The sequence below is a fragment of the Excalfactoria chinensis genome, chromosome 7, assembly GCF_039878825.1.
Source record: "Excalfactoria chinensis isolate bCotChi1 chromosome 7, bCotChi1.hap2, whole genome shotgun sequence".
NCBI classification, from domain to species: Eukaryota; Metazoa; Chordata; class Aves; order Galliformes; family Phasianidae; genus Excalfactoria; species Excalfactoria chinensis.
This window is the reverse complement of record NC_092831.1, coordinates 21,951,343-21,964,380: the sequence shown is the minus strand read 5'-3', so window position 1 is coordinate 21,964,380 and position 13,038 is coordinate 21,951,343. Positions and strand designations below refer to the sequence as shown.

General features: G+C 38.5%; 1 protein-coding gene across 3 annotated transcripts in view; it reads left to right on the top strand.

Annotated features, from left to right (window-relative positions):
- Positions 1–13,038, top strand: part of PDE1A (phosphodiesterase 1A) — a 186,996-nt gene that overhangs the window by 1,414 nt on the left and 172,544 nt on the right. For 2 of the 3 annotated variants that reach the window (XM_072341590.1, XM_072341600.1), the window contains exon 2: positions 32–67. The gene's annotated coding sequence lies outside the window, so the exon portion shown is untranslated. The remainder of the gene's footprint in view (positions 1–31; positions 68–13,038) is intronic. The other variant, XM_072341592.1, reaches the window with a different exon arrangement.

Here is a 13,038-nt window from a genome sequence, read left to right as displayed (position 1 = left end):
TAACTGTCGTGTTTCTTCTGTTTTTTTGCAGCTCAGGTGGCACTTGAGGATTATAAGCAACTGCTAGGTAAGCAAACAGTTATTGCTATGAACCGATATGCAGACAAAAAGCAACATTATCATGGCAAAGGGTGAAAGCTTTCGTTTAGCTTGAGGAATACGAGAACAGGCTGTCATGATTAAAGTTTAATACTAAGCTTATATTAATGTAATGAAGGTACAGTATACATGTATTGGTTAAAAAAAGTCTAAAAATATTCTCTACATTATTTGCTTTCATTTCTAGAGGCTGTGAGTTCATCGTCCTGCTGTTTTCTTTGTGTCTTTGAATGCTGAATTTAAGTGTTAATGCAAATGGGGAGTCGACTTCTACAAAACTCTGAGGGTCTGGATCGCTTTAGCAGTTAACTGTCCTACTATCGCATCACTTCAGTGTTCTATAGTAAATATTTTGATTTAGTAAAAAAAGAAAAGCCTCACATTTTTTGGTAATGGTATTTTTAACCAAATAGGTGTTTGTACAACAGGGTGGCAAAATTGGATTATTTCTTCTGTATCTTTCTACAGTTTACTGGCAACATACGTTGGACTGAGCATGATGTAGCAGCTTGTCATTAGTTAAGGAATAGCTCTTAATTGTTTACTCTGCTGCTGCTTAATGTGGGTTTTTGGTGGGCTAAGGGGACCGAAAAAAGTCCTCTGAAGCTTCATGAAGTTTGGTGCTGAACAAATGCCTGCAAAGAAGCAGAAAGACTGCTGTAGGTTTAAATATGTGCTAATGACAGAGATGGAGGTGGAGGTCATATTGATCTGCAGCTCTCATGACTTCATGTGACTGGCAAGCCAACTTCATCCTTCTGTTCTGTGCTTTTGGTCATCATCTTGTACTGAAGTGTAGCTGAGCAAGGCCATCAGTTGATGATGCTACGTTTTTGTGCCAATTTATCCAGTTTGAACTATAATCAATGAGAACAGAGTGAAGTTCACTCTAATCTTAGCACGTCATTAGCAGTCACACACTTGAACAAGCACCTGGCTGAATAATTTTATCTGTTTTTATCTTTTACTACATCAGTTTTGCATCAGCATTAAAAAGTAATGCTGTTAACTATAAATAATAGTTGTGAAAGCCCCTCTTTCATTTGGCTTACTGAGCAAGTTTATGCTCAACCTTTCCTTTGTATTCATCTTTTCCTTCCAATGCAGTAATTGCGGCTCTGTGGAACCGGGTAAACTGACTTTACTCTTTTGTCAGCACACATCTTCCCTGTTGTCTTTCACTCGTGATATTTTCAAGTAGTTTCTTCAAGCTTTCTCCATTACCATCTCTCTCAGATCTTTCCTACCTGTGGGTAGTTGTATCTTGCTAGGATAGCAACATCCATACCTTTATCTTGTTTGGAGGTGATTTCAAGTTCTTCATACAATAAATTCCATCTCATTTTTTCCTGTTTCTTCATTGTTATTGTTTGTTTTGTTTTAAGGCAAAGGAATGGGGAAGTCTAAGATATTTGTTTTTGAATTAGGACAATATAAAGTAAAGGAATCTGTTAGAAATATGGAAAAAAATGCTTCTCACAAGGAAGAAATAAGGAGATGGACCATTGATTGTGTTTTTCACAGGAATTAGTAAAAACTACACTGGTAGGTTGGTATTGAACATGAGCTTTATTAATTTTCAGCTTAATATGATGCATACTTAAGATTACTTTGTAATTTAAATTGAGAAAGCCCATCAGAAGGAATGCCATCAGATGTTATTTTGTAGTGTATATAAAGTGTTTAATTAAGCAGTAAAGCCATGTAAACCATCTGTTTCTGTTTAGATAGTCAAGATGTTACAGAGCCATTTCTTGTAATTTAAAACATCTATGCATTTTTGATTGCTTTAAAATTAGCATTCAGCTTTTCTGAGGACTTTTTCTTTCAGCAGTGCAATATGCAGTAGTTGTTAGCAAGGAGGGTTTTGTGCAGAAAATCTGTTAATTACACTACATTTGGAATTTTCAACGTTGGCATTTATGTTCTTTAATTCTTATTAGCAGTTTAAAGAAATTGAAAGCTACAGAAGACTGTGGGAGTTGAAGGTTCTTGTATGATGGGTGGTGGGTGATTTAGGAGGATTTGGGCTTTGTTTTTTTTCCCATTAATTGTCTGGGCCATTTCCTGTGAACTATCTAATTGGTTCTCATTGGCTGAAAGTGTGATAGGATATAGCTCTTCCAGGCCCCGGTGTCTGCAAACCAGTTCATGCCTCAGGTTGCTGAGGAGTGGGTAGCAGGAACTAGTATTTTGTGGAGCTGGCAGGAGGAGGGTGAGCAGCACGGTTACTTCTCTTCAGTCATTCCTGGCGGTAGGATCCCTGGGGAACCCTTGTCCAAATGAACCCCCTGCAAATCCAGAATAACCCTAAAATCCAGAGGAGCCCACCTGGGGCTATATAGCCTTCTTATCAGATTTAGAAAATGAGATGTGTGGCATTTGGTGTTATAATAAGGCAGGACTTGGTTCTGTTGGAACTTTTTAGTTTATTTGAAGCTTCCCTGGTGCAACTGAAGAGGTGTTTGCAAGCTGCTTGTCAGGGGGATGGTTTCTGGTAGTTTTGAAGACGAGGAGATAAAAGTGAGATACAGCTGCGGGGGCCAGAAGTTTCCTGTAATGTATATTTCACTTTAAGGGTTTCTTCATGGTTCTTAAGCACAAGGCTGTACTTTAAATCTGACTTGATCTGCCACTGGTTGATCTTTTGAATTCCTGATTAGTTCAGTTTACAGTGTTTTTTCCTCCTAAGGCCTTATTTTGTTTTCAGACTGCCTGAAAGGAATACTTAGAGGTGTTTTAATGCATGGTTTCATAGATACAAATGTTATGATAGCATTGTTTTCCAAAGATTCCCATATCCACAAACTGTTGTCCTGTGAGCAGCCAAATTGTGGGACTTTAAACCCATCAGAGAAACTGAGGTGGTGGAAACAGACAGGCTTATGTTTGCCTTCCTCCCAATGCTGTCCAGCTTTCTCATTCTTCAGTATGGGCTCTTCTGGCCTGTATGGGGATGCCTGGCTGTATGACTTGCTCCTGCTGGAGCCCTGATGTCCAGGTCTCCGTTCATGGGCTTGTTTATAATTAGGCTCTGCTCTCTGGGGAGTGCAGTTGCTCCCTGTAGACCAAATTTAGCTAGCCTGTAACTTTGACTAGGCATTACTCTGCTTACAGGAAACAGGGAGAAAAGCTAGAAAGAAGGAAGAAGATAAGGGTTTTTATATGAACAAGTTGTGCTTCTTTACTCAGGTATTCACAAAAGTAGTTCCTTTGGTGTCACAGTCATTATCCTTGTAAATGTTCTTCAATGCAAGGGTTTTGTAACAAGGGATATATGGTGCTATTTATGAAGGGTAACTCCTCATTGGTATGCAGCTTTGTTAGAACTGTACTCTTCTGGTATTTATGCCTCGGTGTTCCTTTGAGGCTGTTACACTTCTAACCTGAGCCATCACTCAGAGCATAGTGGAAACTGTATGTTTTGGGCCAACCTCTATATATTCTCGTGCGCTGTTGGAGCAAACTATCTGGCAGCTGTTTTACAGACTAAAACACAACTTTCTGACGTTGCTGAGGTTTAAAATCATCCTCAGGGATACAAAGATCATTCCTTTGGTATATTTAGTGATTCAACACTGAAGGATGGTGCAGGCATTTGCCTGCTGTCATTGGCAATATTAATGCTGCCCCTTCCCTTTTGCAAGCAGGTAAATGTTTATCCACTATGGATGTATTCTAGCACTGGAATTGCATCAAATTGCATGCAGGTATGTGCCATTTTAACAAGGCCTTTTACCTTTATTGTAGCTGTCTCAGCATACAGGAAGTTTAGTTTGTATTACATATAACCCTTCATTTGATTTCTGAAAGTAACATTATAAAAAAAAACATTCATTTTTTACTGATATGACATTCATCTTTGTTTACAATTCTAACTGTAAACTGCTGCAGTTTAAACCTTTGCTGATTCTGTAGGGAATTCAACTCTGATTTCCTTGTGTTGCCCATCCTCCTTAGTTTGTACGTATAGTTTTGATGAAAAGAAAATGTTTTAAAAGACCAGATAAAAATCAATGTATTTTATGTTTCTCGTGATTCATATTCAGTTATCATTAATGAGCCTGAGGAACAATAGCCATCTAAATTTGGCTCATTAGTTTGGAACGGATGGTAATGGTACTATTTTTATCTATATTCCTTTAAAATTGTTCCCTGTGCTCCTGTTAAAATTCATGATCCATAAATAAATGCTGAATTCGTGCACTGAATCATCATATAGTTTTAACATCTGTAATGAAATTGCAGTAATATGAAGATTTCTAATAAACACAAGCTTTTTAAAGTATCTTTCAGTTCAGCAAGTTTCTACTTCAGACACTTGCAATAAATGCATGTGCTTAAGTCTCATTACTGCTGTTTCAGTGGCCCAGTCTGGATGCTGGGTAGGGTTCTAAAGAGAGAGCTCTCCTCGCGCTGTGCTGTGAACTGATGTATATTATGTATATACATACATAATACATACATGTGTCTATATATATTATGTATATATGTATGCACTGTGTCCTCATCCCTACTTTGGGAGCCTCAGCTCACTGCAGCTTCACTGGTATTTGGTATTTGACTGAAGCAAGGGTGCTCATGTTTGATTGTTACTCTGTGCTCCATTAGTGTTTGAAGTGAAAAGTAATAATCATGACTTCTGGTGAGCAAATGATCAGGATATTAGTAGGGCTGTTAGGACTGTTTTCAAAGTAGGAGAAAACTGCTTAGCACATGTGGTCACATCCTGTGGGTACTCTGCATTTCTGTGCATGTTAAAAACATAATGGCAGGACTCAAAGTGCTGTATATTTTAAAAGAGCTGTTTATGTGTGCATTTTGCAGGATTTAAGACTGTGAAATCAAGGTAATAGACTGAACAGTCGTAGAAATGCCATAATGTATTAATGTGATCCAAGAAATGTCTTGAAATATGGCTGAAGCTGAAGTTTCTGTGATTCATTTTTATTATGTAAACACACATTCATATATAGATTGCAAATTGAGATGCTTCCACCCTGACTGCCTTTGATGTTTATTGTAAACATAGAAGCAATTTTTAGCTGGTTGGTACATGTTCAGACATGCAGTATTTACTGAGAACTTTGTTGTTGTTGTTAAACATCTTTAATATCACTGTTCATTTATATGACACTGCGGCCTGGACTGCCACTGGTGTGTTGCAAGCACTTGTATGAGGCACTCACACCTCTCAGCGTTGCCTCTGCCCTGCCAGTTTGATGTGTCAGAGCTCCACCAAGCGTGCTCTCTTGTTTCTGGGTTAGGAGAACAAAATGCTTTGCTTCTGCTCAGCCCCAGGCCTATGGTGCTGCATAACTTGCTGCAGGCAGGGCATGGAGCAGCAGAGTTGGCAGGCAGGAGCTGGCTGCTGGGGCAGCTGCCTTCCTGAGGGCATCTACAAGACCAGTGCTTAAGAGGAGCTAATTTATTCATGTTTGAGCTTACTGTCTGTAGGACATCGTCATAAAATTAATCACAGACTAAGTGTTAAACTGTGCTTTCTCATGGTGTGTTATGGGATACAGTGCACTGAGGTTTTGTGAGGCTCATTGACTGAAAACCTTCTAAATAAAATGTGGAGATAGAAATAGAGGTTCTTCCTGAAGAAATGTACTTCAGTAGTGGTTCACTCCTTTGACTGTTTTTCAGAAACTTACCTTCCAAGCATGATAAAATAGTACATCTTTCACCTGGTTTATCAGCTTACTGGGAGCTGTAGAACCTGTGGGGGGGGGGGGGGGTGCATCTGTGCTGGTTCAGCCCTACTGCCCTGGTGCATCTGCTGAGGGAATCACAGCCCAACCTCTGCTCACCATCATCCCTCCACTTGCCCTCTTCTGAGTGGAAGACAAGAGTAAGTAACCTGAGTTAAAATGCAACTTTCAATAGATAATGGCAAGTTTTCCGCCCACGCTCAGTATACCCTTCTTTAATTACTGTTGAGCTAATAATATTAAGGCATGTTCTCATGTTCATATTGATTGAAAAATATCCAGTGATGTGAATGAAATAAGATCAAATTTAAGGTTGCTGTAGTGTGCTGGAATTACTAAAAACAGTCCTTCAACTATGTTCAAAAGTGATGGTCTTTATACAAACATTCTTATTTGAAGTTAAATGAAGTTTTTATATAGATGGAGGATTCCAGTTCTAAGCTTCAGGATTTGGAAATATCCCAAAAGTTATTTGGAAGATCTGGTAGATACATGGGAGCACACATTTTGCTGTGCTGCATTAAGAATGTAATTGTTCTTTACAGATGTATAAACCAATTTAACTAGCAATACATATTTTTTTTAATTTAATTTATTTATTTTTTTTTTTTTCAATTGTGCTCACTGAACGTTTTTTTGGAGGGAGGCACTGGCTCAGATGTCGGGCCATTTAACTCATCTAAGCTCTTTTCCAAGTTGGTACCAGAGATGTACGCTAGAGGGAGCCCACCTTACAGTTTTCTGTATGGGGAGAAATAGCTTTACAAATCTAATGAAGCATTATCTTTTACAAAGACAGCGAGGCTTAGTGTAAAATATCCTCTGCCTTGTAGATGTGAAAGAAAATATCATGGTACTGTAGGACATTTATTTACGAGCAACTTCAGAAATTTCTCAATTCATAAACTTTTTCATCTCGTTATTGCCTGTGGATTTTGAACACTGGGGAAGATGTGTGATCTCATGCACCATCTTATCATCTTATCCTTACATAATGAGACAATTTATTGGCCCTTCTCTTTTAAAGGGGGAAGATTAATCCCAGCTCCTGTGAGTGCAGTACGAAGTGTTTGTTTGTGTGTTTGAGGCAATCTACTTGTGCACACATCGTGGAAATATCCCATTTTTGAGATGGGCAGGAAGAGTATTCTATCTTTGTGAAAACCTATATCTTGCATGTAACTTCCCACTGTGTATCAGTAGGGACACAAAAAATGGATGATGCAGTGATAGGTTTTTTGTTTGGTTGGTTTTTTTTAGCCATGTTTTTAAACTATCTAGTTATGCATCCATTGTCAACTGGCAACAGACAGTGCATAGTGCTGTGGTGACTTAGAGTTCAGGACTGCAGTGATAATTGAATTTTGGCCCACTAATTTCATTTCTTCCTCGCTACATAAATAGGATTTAGAAATTAGAGAGGTGCTTGTCTTCTAAGACAGGTTGTTTAAGGTTGTACCTGCACTGCTTGATGTCCTTGCTGCTCTATGTGACTGGGTTTCTGTCACAAGATGCTTCCTAAGTGAGGAGAGAGGATGTGCAGGTGGTGGTGCCTACCCAGCTGCCTCCTGTTGAGCTGTCATGGTGTGTGCTCACATCCAGGGAAGCATTCCCAGTTTTGGTCTGAACTTGCCCAAAGAGTGAAAATCTGGATCAGAGTTAGAAGCACACACTAGTTTCACCTGCCTGGCCTTGTATGTACTGCCCTGGATATCTGCATTTGGACATCTGATGTTTCCAAAAATTATATTAATAGAGAACAGTGGGGAAAAAATGTTCTGATAAAATATGAAGATGAATTAATTTTGAGTAACAGATTTATTTCATGTGGCAATTTGCAAGGGCTTTAGTACTGAAGACATTTGATCTCCTGATTGCATTTTGTTAGTTTCTTGGTTTATATGATAAAAAACCAAATCCATTAAAAATCTGTTTAGAAAATCAGTATTAGCTGCTTTTTATGTGCATTCAAATCATTCTGTCAGGTTCCTAACTAGCAGTGAACATTTTTTTTTTTTCTTTCAATGCTTCACATTAGCAGATTATGTAAGTGTGTACGGCAAGTTATTCACAGGGTAACTTGTACCAGCATGGTATTTACAATTTAAATAGGAACAGAAAAGCATGTAATTTGTCAGGACACACTCTCTCCATCCATCTGTTACTCACTCTGCTCTTAGAATGCTCTGCAAACTTTATATATATGTATATATATATATATATTCAGAAAATAGTAACCCAAACATCTTACCTCAGTGTATATAGAATACATCACTATGAACTATGGGTGCAGTTTAGTCCAGATTACTACCAAGGTGCCTTCTTAGTCACAGAGAACTTGACGGAAATGGTTCTGCTAAGATTAATAGGACATACTTAAAATAGTAAGAAATCACATCTGCTTGTGCTTTTCTTTTTTTTCAATTGGCAGCCATTACGGTTCTCTGTGTGTTGTTCCATGTTGAAGTAGATGAATTAAGAGTATGTACATTTAGCACAAAGCTATTCTTTGTGTTTCTTTTGTCATGGTTTGAATGAAGGATAGCCAGAGCTTTGTTTCCTGCTCTGTTTTTATCACAGAATGACAAGTTGTTAACTTTATAAACCTTTATGGTGCTCAGCATGGACATGTAACAAACTTGTAAATATCAAGCAACTGATTTTTCTCAACATTCCTCTGAAGCACGAGGAATTCCCATTTTAAATATTCCTATTTTAAAAACTTAATATTATGCATGCATCTAAGAAAAAGAAAAAAGCAAGAACCAAAACCCAAACTCAAGATTAAACTGTATGGGAGATTGGTAATCACAGCCTGAACCTCTGATTAATCAGCTGAGGCAAGTATGGGGTCAGCTGTGGGAGCACAGGTGAGAGTGATGTAGCTGTGCTCCTGGGAGGGGTGGAGCTTGACTCCATCCCCTCTGAGACCTCATTTAAGGGCTGACTCCCACTGGAGCAGTATCTCTTGGAGATCGCTCACCAGGGAGGACTGCCCCAGCTTCTTCAGCCAAGGCACCACCATTGGTGAGTTTTTCCTTTACTTATTCACTTATACCTTCTGTACATTTTGTTACCATCTGTACATTAAAAACCAATACATTATGCATGTAATGTTCTTGTTTCACCCACCCTTACAGTTTATCAGCCTTCCTCTTTTCCTGAAAAAATTTAGCTATTAAAGTTGATTCAGCTGGTACCGGTGTTACTGAGAATTTAGTTCCTAATTGGCAGGCTTCTTGAAGCCTAATAGTCTGTCACATGTGAACAATCCTTTGTGACTACTTGCCACTTACAGCCTTTGCTAATTGAAGAGTAATGTGTTAATTTGCCTCACAAAGGCTGATGAAGCCTGGTTTTCGTTTGTCATTTTCCTGTTCAACCTCAGCCTCCATTTACCTGTTGCATTTGGGGATTTGGCTGTAGATGTTTCTGGACTGTGTTGTTCGGGTAGCTCTTTCTGTTACATGTGGAGTACAGCAAGTCTAAACAGAGAACATCTTTACAAAGGAGTGGTTTAGGAGGCAGGATCTTGCGGTGTGCAGAAAGGAGTGTTCTGAATGCTAGCTGTTCCTCAGGTGTCGGTTTACTGGAGCTGATATATGGAACAGTACTCAGGCACTGGTGGTGGAAGACTATTCTTGCACTATTTCAATAAATTCTGGAGCTCAGCTTCAAAAATAGGCCAGTTGATCTCAAAACTTTCTCGGGAGCTGGAGGTAAAGATTTTCACATGCGAGTGAGAGAGAACCTCTAATGGAAATCAAGGCTCACAAGTAGTAAGGGACTGAGGTTAAGAGGGTATGAAAAACTTTTAAAAACATAATTCCATAGAAAAAATATTTGCTTCTCTGAAAGACTGATAATTCTATCATTAGCAGTTCATACAGCCTAACTGCTCTTTCTTCTAGAGAAAGTAAAGACAAATACATTCTAGTCCTGCTACTTTTAGCAATTATGAGGACCGCTCTGAAAGTAATGCCTCTTATTTCATTATGTTGACCCATAACATCAAAGGTGGATGTTGGTGGTATGGCAGTAGGTGCTGATCCTTCCCACCAGTATTCCATCACACTTTGTTGGCACATAACTGATGGCAACAGAGGGGGCAGCCTGACAAAATGGTGTCTGACACAGAAGTGTGGATGAAACAAAGGTGCGTTACTGAAATCCTCCTTGTGGAAGGAATGGCACCCATTTACATTCACTGTCAATTCAGAGTGTTTATAGTGACCAAACAGTAGATGTGAGCACAGTGAGATGCTGAGTGGTGCCTTTCAGCAGTGGTAACAATGCAAAAAACAAGTGGCATTCCAAGACACTTGTGTACAACTGTCACACCACAAAATGAAGAGTGTCTCCATCAGTTCATCTGTATGAATGGAAGGGTTATAAGCAGGGAACTGTATAGAGCTGAATATCATCTTCAGTGCATAGGGAAACAATTATGGCAATGTTGGAGTATCACAAAGTTTGTGCCAGGTAAAGAACACTGTGTGCAGGATTGTCAGGATATGTTGAACCAGCATGAGGCTGAAGGTGATAGTTTCCTGTATTGTGATGGGATGTGTTGTCATCACTGTGAGCTGGAGTCAAAACAGAAGACCCTGGAGTGACAAGAAGTGAATTCTCCATCAGAGGAAAAAGTTCAAGATGCAGTCCACACTGGGTAAAGTGATATGCTTTGTTTTTTTTGTAATAGGAAAGGGGTGATCCTTCTGAATTTCCTTGAACCTGGACAAGCCATCAGCTGACTACTGCATCACAGTGCTGACAAAGCTGAAGGCTTAAACCAGAGTAAGACTAGAGAAGAAGATAACCTTTCTCTTGTAATGCAACAACACCAGGCCCTATACCAGTTTGAAGACCATGGTGTGCATTGCCCATCTAGGCTGTCCTACTACAGCTGCCATATAATCAAGATTTGGCACATTCTGACTTCTGTCTGTCCTGGCTGATGAAAGGTGGACTGCATTGGCAACATTTTCCAAACAAGGATGCGGTCATAGAAGTTGTGAAGCAGTGGATCAGATCCACTAGTGCAGATTTTTATAAAAGCAGCATGCAGGCTCTTGTTCACAGTGCACAGCTAATGGCACTGATTATGTTTTAAAATGGTGGTTTGCAGCTGACAATTTGATCTATCCAATAGTGTTGTTGTGCTCATTATCTGCTGTAGTTTCCATGGAAATAAATGGGAAGCATTACTTTTGGAGTGACCTACATAGTTTATAGCTTTCTGTAATTGTGTACAATGATATTTGTTAGTTTGTTCCATGTACTTTTGAGTTTACTCTTATAAGAAGAGGAAAACTCATAACTCAGCATTTTTTACATATTTACAGTTATTCTGAAGAATATTTTGTTTGCATTCCCTCCCCTGATGTATAAAACATGCCAAATGGTGGAGTGGTTACCTCAATAAGAGATCTCTTAGTAGAACTTAGGCCAAGATAGCTATCAGTCACCCTAAGTGTGTGGCAAGAGAAATAATCAGCAAATTACATTTGTCTTTGAGCAGTTACAGGAACCTGTTGCCCCTTGTAGTAACCAAGAAAGTTTATGTGGGCTGGGCCCTCAGGGATATTTTACTGCTGGGAGTAAACAGCAACTTCTTGAGACTGGACTCTGTTTAAATGAGAGAAATGTGCTGGCCAGTGTACATGAGAGATCTGGTAAACAGATGAGCCTCGTTCCCAGTGCCTGTCTTCTAGCTGATTCACAGGCTAGATACAGAATTTGCTCAAGGATTTTGTTTAATCTAATTGGTGGGGACAAATATTTCTAAAACAAATTGTCCAGGACTGCATTTTGAAGGCTGCTGCAAACAGATATTTTCACTGTCTATCTGTAATCAAGCAGGTGTATACTTTATTTGCTTATTGTTAATGTCTTTTATGAGGTGTTTTTCCCCCTCCGTGTGGAATCTTAACCCTAAAAAAGTCAATCTCTTATTTACAGGATTTCATCAAAAGCTTCCAGAATGTTTTTTGTTCTTTTTAAACACTGATGAACTAAATCTTAAATTTTTGTAACATGCCTTGTTTTATTTTTCTTGTTTTATGTCTCAAGTCCCAGATAAATCCTTTGTCAACTGTAGGAAGTACTCCCTATCTACTCATGCAATCAAAATGTATTGGACCCTTTTCTTTCCTAAATCTCTGTTCGTTGCATGTGCTTTGTGTAGCCATTTATTTTCTAGCACATATCTCTGGAACACAGCAACAATTCAGATTAATTGTAAACCTAAATGAATTCTCCTGATTGGATATTTTGCTTGATTTGAACATACACTTTTCACATCAGAAAATTTCATGTTACATGTGAGTGTGATTGGAGGGAATTTTTCAGGATCTTGCATATCCAGAGATGAGTGAGATCTATGTCTAGCTTCACTTCTGACTGATAATAACACATTTTTCTTCCCATAATTGCAATTCCACAGCTAATTAATTATTTTTGCAAATGAAACTGAATGGGTACTGATAAAATCATATTCTACGTTGATTAACTGTGTGATCTTGGGTTACTTGATTAAATGCATTATGCATTTGTTTAGAAAAGACAGAAAGTGTCACAGCAAGGGAAAGCTCGTTCTGACATCAAGTTTTATTTTTCATAAAGGAATCACTGCATATTGATAGTGACTGATCTTTCAAATATGTCCTAAGTTAAACTAATGCATGTACAGAAATGGACGAAGTGCTTTCTATACACCCTACAGCATTGTCTAGTGAGTATACTTTAATGTGGATAACTTGTTCTTGACTTGATATCTGCCATGGTTTTACCATTCTAAAAATGATGAATGTAAGGAATCTTAATCCTTATTGACCTTTGAAATAGATGAGGGAAGCCCAAATTAACTGTGAAAGGCAACTGGCTTTAAAAATATGGAATATATGATATACATATTCTTACATGTATGTGTGTATGGAGGATAACAATTTTCCACGTTCTCAGCTTTATGTAGAATTATTTATACTTTTTTTTAAGGAGATCCTATTTAATAAGTACAGTTTCACTTTTCCTGCCGTTTAACTGATATTTCTTTTTAAGTATTATTTGATAATAGGTATTGCAGTATCTGTTACAGAACTATGACTTTTAATAAGAGTGACCACAGTAGCATGCGATTACATGCTTCTGTACATGCAAAACTCCCATGGGAGATAATGTTAGCAGAGTAATACAGCAGAGAACAGTAGAAAATGGTGGTTTC